Raw genomic sequence first — 15,191 nt, 5'->3', positions numbered from 1 at the left:
ATGTCTAGGCAGTGCAAGTACTAGGGAAATATAATCTACTGATTCTAATTGCTCGGCCAAGAACCCCAGGCTAAGAACTAAGAGCCACAGGTTCCCTTTTTAATCCTCCCAACAATTACCCAGCAATCACCTCACCCAGTGAGCACAATAGCCTCACCTGGTCAGCAGCAACACTCCCCAGTAGCTTTCTCCACGTGCTCTCAGTTGTCTGAATCACACTAGAAATCCTACCAGCTATCACATATAATGCTATTTACCCCTACAAGACATAACCCAAAATCCCAAACACAAATGTTTGTGTAAAATATTAGTCTACAGGAAGCTATACTTTTAAAAAAGAGATCTTTGACACAACCATGTATTAATTTCTTCTGCTGTACCAGTTTGTGAATACATTTGCTGTACTGAGTTATGGATAATGAATTCGTATTTTTAAAAAGATCCCTGTGAAAGTGCCCTACATTAGCCTTTGTTTTTAAAGCAATCTGTTGAATTCTACCAAAATGCAAAATATTATCAGAGTAATACCTGAAACAAAGCCTGGAGCTTGCACATATGGGACAAATTGGGGGGGGGGGGGACTATGTGTGTGCATGCACACCCTGACTATAGACGCTTTCTCTTCTCTCCTGGAGTTCAGAAGCACATGTAACACCAACACACAATGCAAGAAGCAAACTGGCAAATATCTTGACTTTATTCATACATTAGTTTAAAAAACATCACTCCATTTTTTACATCAGCTTACAGAATAGTTTTACCCCAAAACAGAGCAGAAACAAATAATTGTTAAACACCAAAACTATACAGTGTAGGGTGTTTTTTTTACTGTATTATTTCCATGCAATTTCCTTTTTTAACACAGCTGTTTTCTTCCCCAAAGGGGTCAGCCATTTATTACTTGATGACACAGTGATGACACAGCTGCAGCAACCAAGGTTTTTCCCTAGAGAGCCCTGTATTATTCATGAGGACATTTTCATCCCCTGCTCAAAAGCTCTCATGTACAGGTTTCCCATTTGATCCTGGGATTTACCACTGTGTTGGCATAATTGTTCCTGCCTCTTTCTCAAACTGCCATGAGCAGGGTTGGAAAGCTCCATCTTATGCTTCTTCTTGGACACTACAGAAGTCACAGCCTGGAGCCTCTGAGAGCTGGAGGACAGACAGGAAGCCATTTCCTGATACAAAGGGGCTACCTGCAACGAAAAGAAAAATGGGTCCACAAAGCAGAAGTATTATGGACGAACTGCCAAGTACTGAGTGTGTGAAAACTGCCCTCAACGAGAGCCAGTGTGGTGTGGTGATTAAGAGCAGCAGCTTCTAAATTGGAGACTGAATGTTGATTCCCTGCTGGGGGCAGTCCCAGTTCTCAGAGCCACCTAACACACAGGATGTCTGTTATAGGGATAGGAAGAGAAATGTGTTTATCAGATGCTTTGAGACACTTTCAGGTAGGGAAAAGTGAGGTATAAAAAATAATTATTATTATTCTTGCTTGGCACTTGGTGGAGCTGGGATAAGGGGAGCATTATTTCAAGAGCTGACTCAGGAGCTGATTGCTAGCTTCACCCTCTGCTGAGTAGGCCTTTGTCCTATAAAAGGCTCTTGCTTGCCAGAGGAACACAACAAAACCCAAAAGACTCTTGGGATCCGGATTAAACCATAATACTCTGTAAGGAGCCAAGAGCAAGAGCTAAAGGACTCTTAGCTGTTGGCTTTACGCCTGAAGATCAAACCGAAGGTTTCAGTGAAGTGTAGGACTGTTTGTGGAGCAGTTCAGAAGAATCAAAGTGGCATGAAGACTGAAGAAGATTACGTAGTGACATGTACCATCTGCGGAATGTTTGTCTTTTTACCTCAGGGGGACAATTTTTACAAATGCAATAAGTGCAAATTAGTGGCTCAGGTGGAGGAGAAGGTCCGGGGATTAGAGAAACAATTGATTACACTGCAGGAGGAGGGAAATCTATCAAATCAAAATCAGAAGCACCTAATACAGGAGGGTAATAATATGAGTAGAAGAATAAGGAGAAAGTCTGACCCACAGATGCTCAGCAATCGGTTCCAAGATCTGCCTGAAGAGGAACTCAGGAGCATGTGCAATCCCCCATGAAGAACAAGCCCCAACGTAGACCAGGAAAAAAGTCACAGGCCCACACAGGTGAGAGTTCTAGATCTTCTCCCCCATCGACCCCACAAAGACTGGACAGGCTCATCAAGCCTACAACCCCTTCATTCTCATCCATGTAGGAAAAAATAATACTGCCCAGCAGAACATGGAACATATTAAAAAATACTTTGTGGATCTGGGGGAAAAGGTAAAGGGCCTGGGAGCACAGGTTGTGTTTTCATCAGTCCTTCCTGTAAGTGGCTGAGTCATAGGAAGAGAGAGAAAAAATTATGCAAGTAAATGACTGCCTATGTCAGTGGTGTCGATGGGAATGGTTTGGATTTCTGGCTCATGGTCAACAATGGTCAACAATGAGGGGCTATTATCAGGAGACGGTGTAAACTTCACAAAGGACAGAAAAAGTATTTTTGGGAGAACCCACACCTGGTGAAGAGGGCTTTGAACTAGACACAACGGGGGAGCAAGATGTAAATTCAGAACTTGGTGTGATGGCAAGATCTGAACATGAGAGGATCTCAAATCTACAGGGAATGTTACATAAGCAGGGAACTACCAGCTTACAAGGAAGTTCAAAAACCAAAACCATGAGGCACACAAAGGATGGACTATGATGTCTCTACACTAATGCACCGAGTATGGGAAACAAGCACAAACAATTCCCTTGAGAAGAAAAGATGGAAGGAGCCTAAGGAAGCCAAGATGGCTCCATAAGCAGTTGTCAAAAGATTTGAGGAATAAAAAAGAGTAATTTAGGAATTGGAAGGAAGGCCTTATTACCAAGGATGAGTATAAGCAAATAACCAATAATTGTTAGAAAAGTTAAAGCTCAGTATGAGCTTAGGCTAGCAAAAAATGCTAAAGATAACAAAAAAGGCTTCTTTAGTTATATTTCAAGCAAGAAAAAGAATAGGAACACCATAGGACCACTGAGAGGACAAGAACAGATTATGAAGATTATGAAGAGAGGGCTGAACTGCTTAACTCCTATTTCTCCTCAGTCTTCTCTTGTGAAGGAAATAATGATCAATGTGGCAAAAACGTAACACAGCATGGGGGATGGGAATGGTGGCCTAGTATCACTGTTGGAACAGTCCACAAACACCTAGTTTCTTTAAATGAAACGAAGTCTTCTGGGCCAGATGAACTGCATCCAAGGGTACTAAAAGAACTTGCAGATGTCATCTCTGAAACTCTGTCCATTATTTTTGAGAATTCTTGGAGAACAGGTGAGGTGCCAAACGATTGGAGGCGGGCAAATGTTGTCCCCATCTTCAAGAAAGGGGAAAAGGAGGATCCGGGTAATTATCGACCCGTCAGCTTGACATCTGTAGCTGGCAAAATTTTGGACGAATAATTAAACACTCAGTACTTGGCAGCTGGAACTGAGAGCTGTGATTTCTAAGACTCAGCATGGGTTTCGCAAGAACAAGTCATGTCAGACCAACCTTATCTCTTTTTTCGAGAAAGTGACTACTTGCTGGATCAGGGAGATGCCGGGGACATAGTTTATCTGGATTTCAGTAAAGCTTTTGGTAAGGTTCCACATGATATTCTTGTTGACAAGTGGATAAAATGCGGTATGGATCCTAATTCTGTCAGGTGGATCAATAACTGGTTGACAAATCGTACCCAGAGGGTAATGGTTCAGCATCTTCTTGGAAAAGAGTGACAAGTGGAGTACCCCAAGGATCTGTCCTGGGGCCTGTGTTGTTCAACATATTTATAAATGATTTGGATGAGGGATTAGAGGGGATACTTATTAAATTTGCAGAGGATACTAAGCTGGGAGGGGTAGCAAACACAACTGAAGACCACAACACAATACAGGATGATCTTGATATGTTCGAGAAGTGGGCTAAACTGAATAAGATGAAGTTCAATAGGGAGAAATGTAAAGTTCTGCATTTAGGTAGGAAAAACCAAATACACCAATATAAGATGGGGAAGACTTGTCCTGGCAGTAGCATGTGCGAAAAGGATCTCAGAGTATTAGACGACCATACATTGAACATGAGTCGGCAGTGTGACTCAGTGGCTAAAAAGGCAAATGGGATTTTGGGCTGTGTCAAACGGAGTATCATGTCCAGATCATGGGAGGTGATGGTACCATTTTACTCTGCTCTGGTTTGCCTCTCTTGGAGTACTGTGTTCAGTTTTGGGCACCCCAATTGAAGAGGGATGTTGACAAACTAGAACGTGTCCAGAGGAGGGCAACAAAGATGGTGAGGGGTTTGGAGACTTATGAAGGAAGCTGGTCTGTTTAGCCTAGGGGGAGCTTGGTCTGTTTAGCCTAGAGAGGAGATGACTGAGAGGGGATCTGATAACCATCTTCAATTATTTAAATATGGAGGATGGATTACATTAAATATGGAGGATGGAGCAAAATTGTTCTCTCTTGCCCCAGAGGGACAGACCAGAACGAGTGGGATGAAATAAATTCAAAAGAAATTCCATCTAAACATCTGGAAGAAGTTCCTGACAGTTAGACCGGTTTCTCAATGGAACAGGCTTCCTCGGGAGGCAGTGGGTTCTTCATCTTTGGAAATTTTTAAACAGAGGCTAGATAGCCTTCTGAGGGAGAGGCTGATTCTATGAAGGGTGGCAGGTGACAGTAGATGAGCAACAGGGTTGTGAATGTCCTGCATAATGCAGGGGGTTGGACTACATGATCCAGGAGGTCCCTTTAGTTTAGTAGCAGCTAAAGAACTAACAAAATATGTAGCATGGCAGGAGCTTTCAGGAGTCACTGCTCACTTCTTCAGAGGCTGGTATCTGAAGGAGCAGTGCCCCTCAGGACCTCCTCTCCTGCTGAAATTTTGTCCATCTTGAAAGTGCTCTTGCTCTTTTCTACTATGACTGTCTTGGTCTATCTCCATGCATCACAAGACCAGAGTGCCATCAAGTTGCAACCACCTCCCAGGATCATGGAGCTATCATGGCAAGAGGTGGTTTGCCCTGGCCTGCCCCCACATGGGGACCCTGGACCTCCTCCCTGGGGTGGCCTCCTATCCAAATATGTGCCAGGGATGACCCTGCTGAGCTTCCTGGCTCTAATGCGGTTGGGCTCTCCAGGCAGCTCGAAACTACAGAAAAACTCCTTGGAACCGACTCCATAATACGTACTTGAGTTTATTTATTTTTTATTGTAAGTCACTCAGGGATGGAAGTAGTGCTGGAGAATGCAGATTTGATTTTATTCAGCTTACTTCTCGACTTCCTTTCCCATTCAGCATCAAGGTGGATCCCAGAACACAGAAAACGAAACAAAATGTAAATCCTACATTAGAGGACATCAAATTAATAGGTCTGTCAACCTCCAGGTGGTACCTGGAGATCTCCCACTATTATAGCTGATCTCAAGACAGCCAAGATTAGACCCCCTAGAGAAAGTGGATAATTTCAGAGGTTTATGGTTTGATATCTGGCTGAGCTCCCCCATTCCCCCAAACCTCGCCCTCCCCTGGCTTCAAACTCCCCCCCCCCCCATCTCCAGGTATTTCACAACCTAGAGCTGGCAGCTACTCTGAGCCTCTGAGGGAAGGGTGGGGTATAGATGAATGAAGAAACAAACAAGGCAAAATGGCTAAGGGTGCAGCACTGAACAGCCATGCTTCTGCTGTGGGGCTGCAGGGAAGGCAAGCTGGGTATGAGGACCACCATCAGGAAATCTGGACACAATTTTGTGAGAATGCAACCTGCAATTGGGCTTAGACAAGCCCTGGAAGATCTTGTAAACAATTCAGTCCCTTCGGGCCCACAGAGTTGCCGGTGCAAATAAATTTTCTTACTGGTTCTCTGTGATGAGAACACCCTATGGTTGGAACTAAGGGACAGAAACTCCTTCTGCAGATCAGATTATCCTGCAGCTGCAAGAAACACCCCAGGACTGGCAAGGTACTAGCTTCAACAGCTGCTCCTTCTGTCCTTCTTCCCTTTACTCTGGCTTACATCTTTCTTTACCTTGTCCAGCTTCTCCTATTGTATTTCTAGTTTCTCATTTGCCTTTTCAAGTTGCTCTTTCAGTGTTCTGGTGCTTCCAGGTATGGTCTCCTGAGGAGTAGAAAGGAAGCAGGAAACATCAACCAAATGAAAACCTTTAAACCACACTATCCCTTAAACCATAATTGCTATTAAAGGTGTTTATGGGTCTTTTATTCATGTAAGTATAGAACCATAGAATCCTAGGGCCATTCCGCATGACTTCAATGTTGCCAAAGGCTTACAAACTGCAAACGCTACTAATTTGCAGTTATGCACGATGTCGCACACAATCTGCCACACTCCTGAAACAGTCCCGTAAAAAGCTATTCGTTGTAGCGCTTAAAGGGAAATCCAGAAAAGTGGATTCACCCTCCGAAAAGCACTACACTCTTGCAAACAATCTGCAACAGTAGCGAAAAAGACCTGTGCGTTCCCATTGTTGCGGTTTCAGCCAAGTCCCTCCCCCTGGCTCTCTCCTCCGAACTTCCGGCGAAGTGATTGCCATTTTTTTTCTCGGAGCGAGCAGAAAGCAACGAGCCGGCGAGCCTTCATTCACCCAGCAAGGCTTCTCCGGCTACAGTCCCTCTACAGAACTGCTTTAAAGCTTCCCTAAGTCACCAAACACAACACAGCCCCGTTTGGAAGTTCCCTTTATTTTCAGCCGAAAATCGCGCCCGTGCACAGGGGGGGGGATTTTTCTTTTCACTAGGGGGAGTGTGGCAACGATGAATCACCCGCTCACACACTAGCTGCCAGCTAAATGGGGCTCTCCGTTGCAACGAATTAACGCATATTCGTTGCAACGTGTGTGTTTTTTTAAAACTTTTCTTAAAGGGAAAGGGGCTTTTCGGGAGCATGATAACGGCCGCCCATTGGCTGTTCGTTTGATTGACGGCCAGGGGCAGGACAAAGCACAGAAAAAATCGCTTCCTTTCTAGCGATTTTTGGTGAGACCGGAAACCTGTGGGAAACGATTGAAATGCTACTGGGTTCCAATACAAAGGCAGGTATGTGTAATTGCACTATTAAAAATAGTGTTTCCGGGAGACGACTGAAGATGGCGCCATACTAGCCGGGCTTATGCCGGGCTCTTAAGCCATGCTGAGGGTCAGGAGCAACCGCACCTGGCAGACCTGAGCAGATACGCAAATCTTGCTCGCCAGTCGCCCCAGGAACCGGGAACGGCATCCTGAGGGTCCTACAGATCCGTGGAGACTGAGTTCTCCGGATTGCCGTGGCATGTGCTCAAGGTCATGATGACGCCCTTGTCATAAATAACTTTCTAAGCTTGAAACGACCAGCTGACCCTATATTCTTCCCAGATCATCTTTTACCAGACTGACAGGAGCCGGAGTCTGCAACAGTAAAGACTGTGAGTTTTCTGTTTTTTCCTTTTTTTCCCCGCACAAGCTCTTCCCCCCCCCCCCTCAACCAATTTACAAGTGAATCCTTTCGTTGAGTGGGAGGCTCCCAGCTAAATACTCTCATTAATCAAACAAAGAGAGAGATTAAAGAAAAGAGAGACTTTAAAGATTTGTTGGAGAGAGTTCAGTTGGGGATGCTGACTTGATATGGAGATCGACAAACTGATAATTTTGGATCGCTTGAGCTCCTGCGAGACTTCATGAGACTTTCTGTTTATAATCTGTGACTGCCTAGAACTATGGAAAAATTAACTAAGGCACAGCTTTTCCATTTGTTATGCGAAGGGAACTCAAAGATACTGAAAGCAGTCAACAAGGTGGAAAAGGAAATCCAAAAGACTAAGAAAGAGCTTTTAGACAGAACTGACGGTATGAAAAAAACAGCTGATGAAAACACAACTCAGCCAACAATACATCAAACGAGAATTCAATGTCCGAAAGTTAATCAACAGGAGGGGGAGAGAGCTAGGGACGTAAAAATCAAAAGCACCTTGGAAGAACTTGGGAAAACAGATTTAAGGAAGGAAAGCACCAAAAACCTGGAAGTCTATTTAGAGCAGGAAGTGATTTGGATCAACAAAATAAACAGAGTCTATTCAAAGGCGACAGCACGCAGGAAGCTATCAGGAGATATCTCTGTGCGACTAGAGGAAGAGATCCGGATTGACAAAGTATGGAGAGCCTACTTAAAGGCGACTGCAAGCAAGAATCAAGCAAGAGACTTCTTTGGCCCTGACAGAAAGGCAACCAGAAATACTCTATGCAGGAACCATCAGGCGACATTATGGAAAAGAATACAATTTCATTTTCTGCGACCACCTGAAGAATGTGATGAACAGTGGAGCACTCTCTTGGTTTCCTGTGGGAAAGACAGCAGCAGTAACTCTTAGGTCAGGGCCAATATATGAAGGGAACTGACTTTATATTACCTAAGACAATAATAGAATATATTCTTATAATAGATTATACTCTCATATGTATCAACAATTACTCTGCTAAGAAAGATGGTAATAACTTCTAGATCAGGATCAATATGTGATGGGAACTGAATATGTATGCTAATATGTATGCTTAAAGAGGATGGTAAACTATACTTCATATGTATTAACAAGACAGCAGCAGTAACTCTTAGGTCAGGGCCAATATATGAAGGGGACTGACTTTATATCACCTAAGATAATAATAGAATATACTCTTATAACAGATTATACTCTCATATGTATTAACAATTTTTTCACTAAAAAAGATGGTAAAAACTTCTAGATTAGGACTAATATGTGATGGAAATTGAATATGTATGTTAAAAGAGGATGGCAAACCATATCAGCTGGTCGCTTTTTCTCTTTTACTTTCTGTAAATGCATTATATAATAATAAATAATAAAATTATTTTTAAAATAGTGTTTCCGCTATCAGGAACCAATTGGCAACATTGGTCCTTGTGCAGAATGGGCCCTAGAGTTGGAAGGGGCCACAAAGGCCATCTAGTCCAACTCCCTACTCAATGCAGGATCAGCCTAAAGCATCCAGGATAAGGATCTGTCCAGCTGCTGCTTGAAGACAGCCACCGAAGGAGGTCTTACCACCTCCTTAGGCAGCTCATCCCACTGCTGCACTGCTCGGACTGTGAAAATCCCCCCCCCCCGATATCCAGCCTATATCATTCTACACATAGTTTAAACCCATCCTCTGCTGCCAACAGGAACCTTTCCCTGCTTCCTCTAAGTGACAACCTTTCAAATACTTAAAGACAGCAATCTCAACCACTTCTTCTCCAGGCAGAACACTCCCAAATCCCTCAGCCTTTCCTCATAGGGCTTGGTCTCCAGGCCCCATATCATCCTCATCACTCTCCTCTGAACCCTCTCAATTTTGTCCACAACTGTTGTGGTCAGGCCTCCAGAACTGCACACAGGACTCCAGGTGAGGACTGACCAATGCGATATACAGCAGGACTATGACAGCTTGTGATTATTATGCAATACCTCTGTTGATACAGCCCAAGACTGCATTTTGTATGTATGTATAATGCAATCAAGTTGCAGCTGACTTATGGTGACCCCATAGGGTTTCCAAGGCAAGAGACTTTCAAAGGTGGTTTGCCATTGCCTTCCGCTACATAGCAACCCTGGACTTGGAACTAGGAGAAGGAGGAAGTGGTATCTCAGGAGCTGACTCAGGAGCTGCCTGCTATCTCCTCCCTCTGCTGAGTGGCCCTTTGTGCTATAAAAAGCTCACCTTGCCAGTGGTGCGTGCCTTTGGCGTGTACAATACTACAAAAACCAAAGGACTCTTAGGTTCTAGATCAAGCCAGAAGTTTCTGTAAGGAGCCAAAGGGCAAGAGCTAAAGGACTCTTGGCTGTTGGCTCTTCACTGGAGGATCAAGCCGCAGGATTCAGGACTATTAGACAAGTATTTTGGATGGATCAAAGTGGCATGATGACTGAAGGAGCTGAGACAGTGCCATGTTCTGTCTGTTCCATGTTTGTCTTCTTACCTGCTGCTGGAAGACCCCCTGGAAAGATGACCATCAACATTGGCAAGAGCTCTGTCCAAGAACTCTTCACCCTCTTTTATACATTGCAGCATAGTTAAGCATTCCTCTAATTCCTGTACCTTCTCCTCTAGCAGAGCCACTAATTTACACTTGCTGCATGCGTAGAAGCCATCCTTCCAAGGTAAGATGATAATTGCCCACAATTTAAAGTGTCCATTACCTCCTCCAAGTTAAACATGAAAACTGTTATATGGGCCATGTTTTATTGTGCAATGTCAGTGCAAATGGACTCCCGAATAAGAGTGCAACTTAATGCCAACATGGCCACCAATTTGATGAGCCACATGTGCTGCTTTTGTTTTCATAGAGTGTGTGCCAGGAACTCAACAAGCACGCAGCAATGTCCCAAGGAGGTTGAATTGTCACGGGTTGCACAGAGGAAAATGCTGGTGAGAGAATGAGCCTTATTTGCAGCACAGTTGTTTGGTCTACCACCGCCCACTACATATGATGGCAGTTATTCTGTAACTTTACCGCTGCATTGCAGTGAGGATGGGTCCACGGTCTTGACCTTCCCACAAACTCACGTTTTAGAATTGTTTATTTTTTTGTTTTTTTTACATTACAGAAGAAGCTTCTGTTGAGGAGGAGGAGGAGAGGCGAGGACGCCAGTGGCAGCCAGTGACAGGACCCCCAGAGTTGCCTAGAGGGGCTCAGTCAGTGGAGGAGCGGCTAATGTGGGAAAGGAGAAGGAAGAGGAGGGTTGGACTCCTGACCAACCTTGGCCAAAGGCTCCGAGAGCTGGGGAGGAAGACATGCAGCAGTGCAGAGCCCTCGCTAACACCATGCTTTGCATGGAGAGAGAGCAAATGGACAGGCTAGAGGCTATCTCTAATAGGGAGATCCAGGCTTTCACACAGAACATGGAGGCAGGAAACACTATTCTGAAAAGCACAGTAGATTCTATAAACAGGATAGGGGATCTAGTTGAAAGCTTCATCACTGCTGTGCAGGCACGAGGGGCATTGTGTGTTGCTCCCTCCTTACATGTCCCCTTAGAAATGACTCCCTCAACCTCTGCTCCACGCACCCCCAGCACTCCTGGAAGTGGCCAGTCAAGGCTTTCTGGGAGGAGGCAAAGAGTTAGAAGGGTTTTAAAGCCAAAGCAGCTGTACACACCATCACAGAAGTAATTACAACTCAATTACCCTGTTGTTGAAAATAAAAACAACAAATCATGGATCCCTGGTCTTTCTGCATGTGTCGCCTTTAAACATCAAGGTGTGTCTTTCGCAGGATGGTTAACCTTAGATTTAGATATGTTACTGTTTTGTGGGGGTTGGTTGGGGTTGTCTAAACAATCAGAAGAAGAAGTAATGATGGGCAAATGAAAGTTTGAACAATATTTTACTAATAAAACAATAACTATCAACACTTCCCATAAGTGTAGACCCCAAACCCCCCCAAAACCAATTAACAGCAACAAACATTCTAATAACAGCAAACAGGTAACAGCAAAGTCTATGCATGTTGGCCGCCTGCCCCTGCAATTGCCCCCTGCCCCTCCCCAGATATCTGCTGTATTTTCTCCCCAAGTTCTTTTATGAGGCACTCGTACTCTTCACCACACCTCCACACTTCTCCTTTCACTCCTGCAGCCCCTCAGAGCTGAGAGCCTGCTCCTGAGAGCCAGTTTGGTGTAGTGGTTAGGAGTGCGGACTTCTAATCTGGCATGCCAGGTTCGATCCTGCGCTCCCCCACATGCAACCAGCTGCATGACCTTGGCCTCGCCACGGCACTGATAAAACTGTTCTGACCAGGCAGTGATATCAGGGCTCTCTCAGCCTCACCCACCCCACAGGGTGTCTGTTGTGGGGAGAGGAATGGGAAGGCGACTATAAGCCGCTTTGAGCCTCCTTTGGGTAGGGAAAAGTGGCATATAAGAACCAACTCTTCTTCTTCTTCATTTCTTTGTAAAAAGGAGGATAGCTCCTCCACCTTTTTTTCGAGCATGGAAACTCGCCTCTTAAGGATCGCCTCTCTTGTTTCTCTTGTTTGAAAAATGGAAAGATTAAGGTTAACACAGGTTTAACAAAGCGTGCGTTGCACTTTCAGGAATCATGTTTTCTCATGACAAAGGGGACAAAGTGAAAGATATAAATTATTTTTATTTAACTGAAATCATTATCAAACAGGCAGCAAACAATTCAAAACACCCCCCTCCCACCCCACCCAAAATCAACCATCAACAAACAACATTAACAACAGAAACAACAACAATCTTGAAAACATTTTTAAAACTATGATCACCCCCCTCTTCAACATTCCCTCCCTCCCCTGCCTAGGGAGATATCTCCGCCAGCTTCTCCCCCAGTTCTTTAATTAAGCACGCATGCCTTTTCAGACCCCCCCCCAAATTTTTTTCCAGCCATTAAAACTCTGATACATTTTCTCAAGGAGTTCCACGTGGTGCTCCAGTTGCACCTCTCTTTTCCTGTAAGAAATGTGAAAAAGAAGGAGGTCACCAGATATTTTAACTTTTCCATGTTTGTGTAGCAATGTCATTATTTTTAAGGTTTCCAAGCTTTGATAGCCACTTACCATGAATGAATGGGTTCTTCAGTCTTCATGCCACTTTGATTCATCTGAACTGCTCCACAAACAGTCTTACACTTCACTGAAACCTTTGGCTTGATCCCCAGGCGAAAAGCCAACAGCCAAGAGTCCTTTAGCTCTTGCTCTTGGCTCTTCACAGAGTATTATGGTTTAATCTGGATCCCAAGAGTCTTTTGGGTTTTGTTTGTGTTCCTTTGGCAAGCAAGAACCTTTTATAGCACAAAGGCCTACTCAGCAGAGGGCGGAGCTAGCAGCCAGCTCCTGAGTCAGCTCCTGAGATAATGCTGTTCTTCTCCCAGTTCCTCCAAAGAACTGGCAAGCAAGAGCCTTTTATAGCACAAAGGCCTACTCAGCTTCAGTCCAAAGGGTCATTTAACCAACTCGATCCCCACACAGAAAGGTATAAGACAGGGCTGCATTCTGGCTCCTTTTTTATTTAATATCTATATTGATGCATTAATCAAACGTCTAAAGAACTCAGACATTCATGCCCCTAAACTTGCAGACAAAAGGTTACCCATACTTATGTATGCTGATGATGCAGTAATTCTCTCACAGACCAGAATAGGCCTGAAAAGGGCTTTGGAAGTTTTGGCCTTGCATTGCCAGGAGGAACACCTAGTTATCAATTATGCCAAAACAAAAATTATGTACTTTAACAACAGGGCAAATTTTTTTACTTGGCATATTGGCCAACATCGTATTGAGCAAGTTAAATGCTTCAAATATCTTGGTGTGATCTTCCAGTATAACGGAACGCAAACTGCTCATATTCACTCAGTAGCTGACGCTGCTCAGAAGAGTGCAGCGGCTATCTTAAGATTCTACCGAACTAAGGGTGGTGGCTTCATTCCTGCTGCAATCAAACTGTTTTCAGCCAAATCACTGGCTCAACTTACATATGGTGCCCAATTAGGCCCTTTTACTCCAATTTTGCTCCCTTAGAGAAAATTCAAGCAGGTTTCCTAAGAGCCCTCTTTAATGTTCCAAGGTGTACAGCCAATGTAGTTCTCCGGCAGGAGGCAGGGTTGACAAAAGTAGAGACCAGGGCATGGGTAACAATAATTAACTATTGGCTAAAAATTCATCTTCAACCTGTAGGCCTTATTCCTTCTTTCTTGTCAGTTAACCCACAACCCACCTGGTGTACAGAAATAATTAACAAACTTCTTAAAATTGGTTTAGCTCCTGATCATCTATTAGAAACGGGGCACAGGCAAGCAAAACATCTGGTCTATCAACGACTTATGGATATTGAGCTGCAAAATGAGATGACCCTACTCCCAAGCCCAAGTCCTGGGAGGGATTTTCTACTGCACCATATCTAACATACATCACCTTTACTAAATTTCGATGGGCTTTTTTGAGGTCCCGATTCAATGCATTTCCATCAGCACTGCTAAGTGGAAGACTGCAGCATGTGCCCATAGAGGACCGATTATGCCCTTGCTATTCAGGTGTCAGTCAATTGCCCACATTATATTATACTGTGACTTTTATAAGGTTGCCAGAAGCCGTTTAATCTTGCCCTTGCTATCAAGGTTTCCTGGACTTACAGATGATCAGCTAATTAACATCTTGCTTGCAGATAAAGATAATTCTGTTTCTTACATGGTGGCAAAGTTTTGCTATACTGCCAGCAGAGTGCGGAAATCTTTGGCTATTGTTGATGCTGAATGACCTGACTGTCAAAATGCTGTATTCATGTTTTGTGCCTTTGTCAACTCCCTGATGCCGAATGTCCTGTTAAAACGCTGTAATAATGTATGTCTGTAGATACTTTGATGCTGGTCAATGACCGTAATAAATAATGATGATGATGATGGCCTACTCAGCAGAGGGCGGAGCTAGCAGTCAGCTCATGAGATAATGTTCCCAACTCCTCCAAAGCACTCCAAGGCATCTCTGGCCATGCTGGAAGTGGAGGGTCCCTCGGTTCAAGTGCCACCCTACCTGAGAGCCCTCCCACTGTTATTTCCATGCTCGTAGCATTCTTTTACCTTTTCCAGCATTCCTCACCTGCTTCCGGTTAAGGGCGATTAGCTAGGGACACGCTACAAACCTTCAGGGCCACCTTTACCCATTCCTGCCAATCACTATTAACAACCAATCAGCATTGTTTGTGCATGCAGACCCCCATGCCTTTTTAAAAGCAGAATTAATCATTGCAACAAATATTCATTGATTCACTGAGTCATAGGTAATCTGTCAACATTCCAATTTTAAGTTTTACTTGCATGACCTTATTTTCCATGAGTCCTTGTACCTACATGACACCCACATGGAAGAAAACACCTGGTCCAAGGTTCCTGGAAGCACAGCTGCCCTCCATTGTTCTATTTCCCCATCGTTGTGGCTGCTGCTCTTGGAGCTACTCTGCAATGGAGAACCTTCTGCACACCTTGCTTTCCCAGCTGCTGCTGCTCATTGGACTTGCCTATGCCACCCTTCACAGGATGAGACTTAAAGCAACAGGAACAAGATGAAGAGAAAAAAGATCATCCCAGACTTGACACAATGGATCAACCCTAACCCTAAC

At 44.2% G+C, this 15,191-nt stretch overlaps 1 protein-coding gene across 2 annotated transcripts in view; it reads right to left on the bottom strand.

Moving 5' to 3' along the window:
- Positions 1–669: 669 nt before the first annotated feature.
- Positions 670–15,191, bottom strand: part of JAKMIP1 (janus kinase and microtubule interacting protein 1) — a 237,294-nt gene continuing 222,772 nt past the window's right edge. For both annotated transcript variants that reach the window (XR_013225029.1, XR_013225030.1), the window contains exons 26-28: positions 6,095–6,184; positions 5,258–5,351; positions 670–1,199 (exon numbers count right to left, since the gene is read on the bottom strand). The gene's annotated coding sequence lies outside the window, so the exon portion shown is untranslated. The remainder of the gene's footprint in view (positions 1,200–5,257; positions 5,352–6,094; positions 6,185–15,191) is intronic.

The sequence above is a fragment of the Paroedura picta genome, chromosome 10 (genome assembly GCF_049243985.1).
Source record: "Paroedura picta isolate Pp20150507F chromosome 10, Ppicta_v3.0, whole genome shotgun sequence".
Lineage (NCBI taxonomy): Eukaryota > Metazoa > Chordata > Lepidosauria > Squamata > Gekkonidae > Paroedura > Paroedura picta.
The sequence above is the reverse complement of the archived record's forward strand: the minus strand, read 5'-3'. Positions and strand labels throughout refer to the sequence as shown.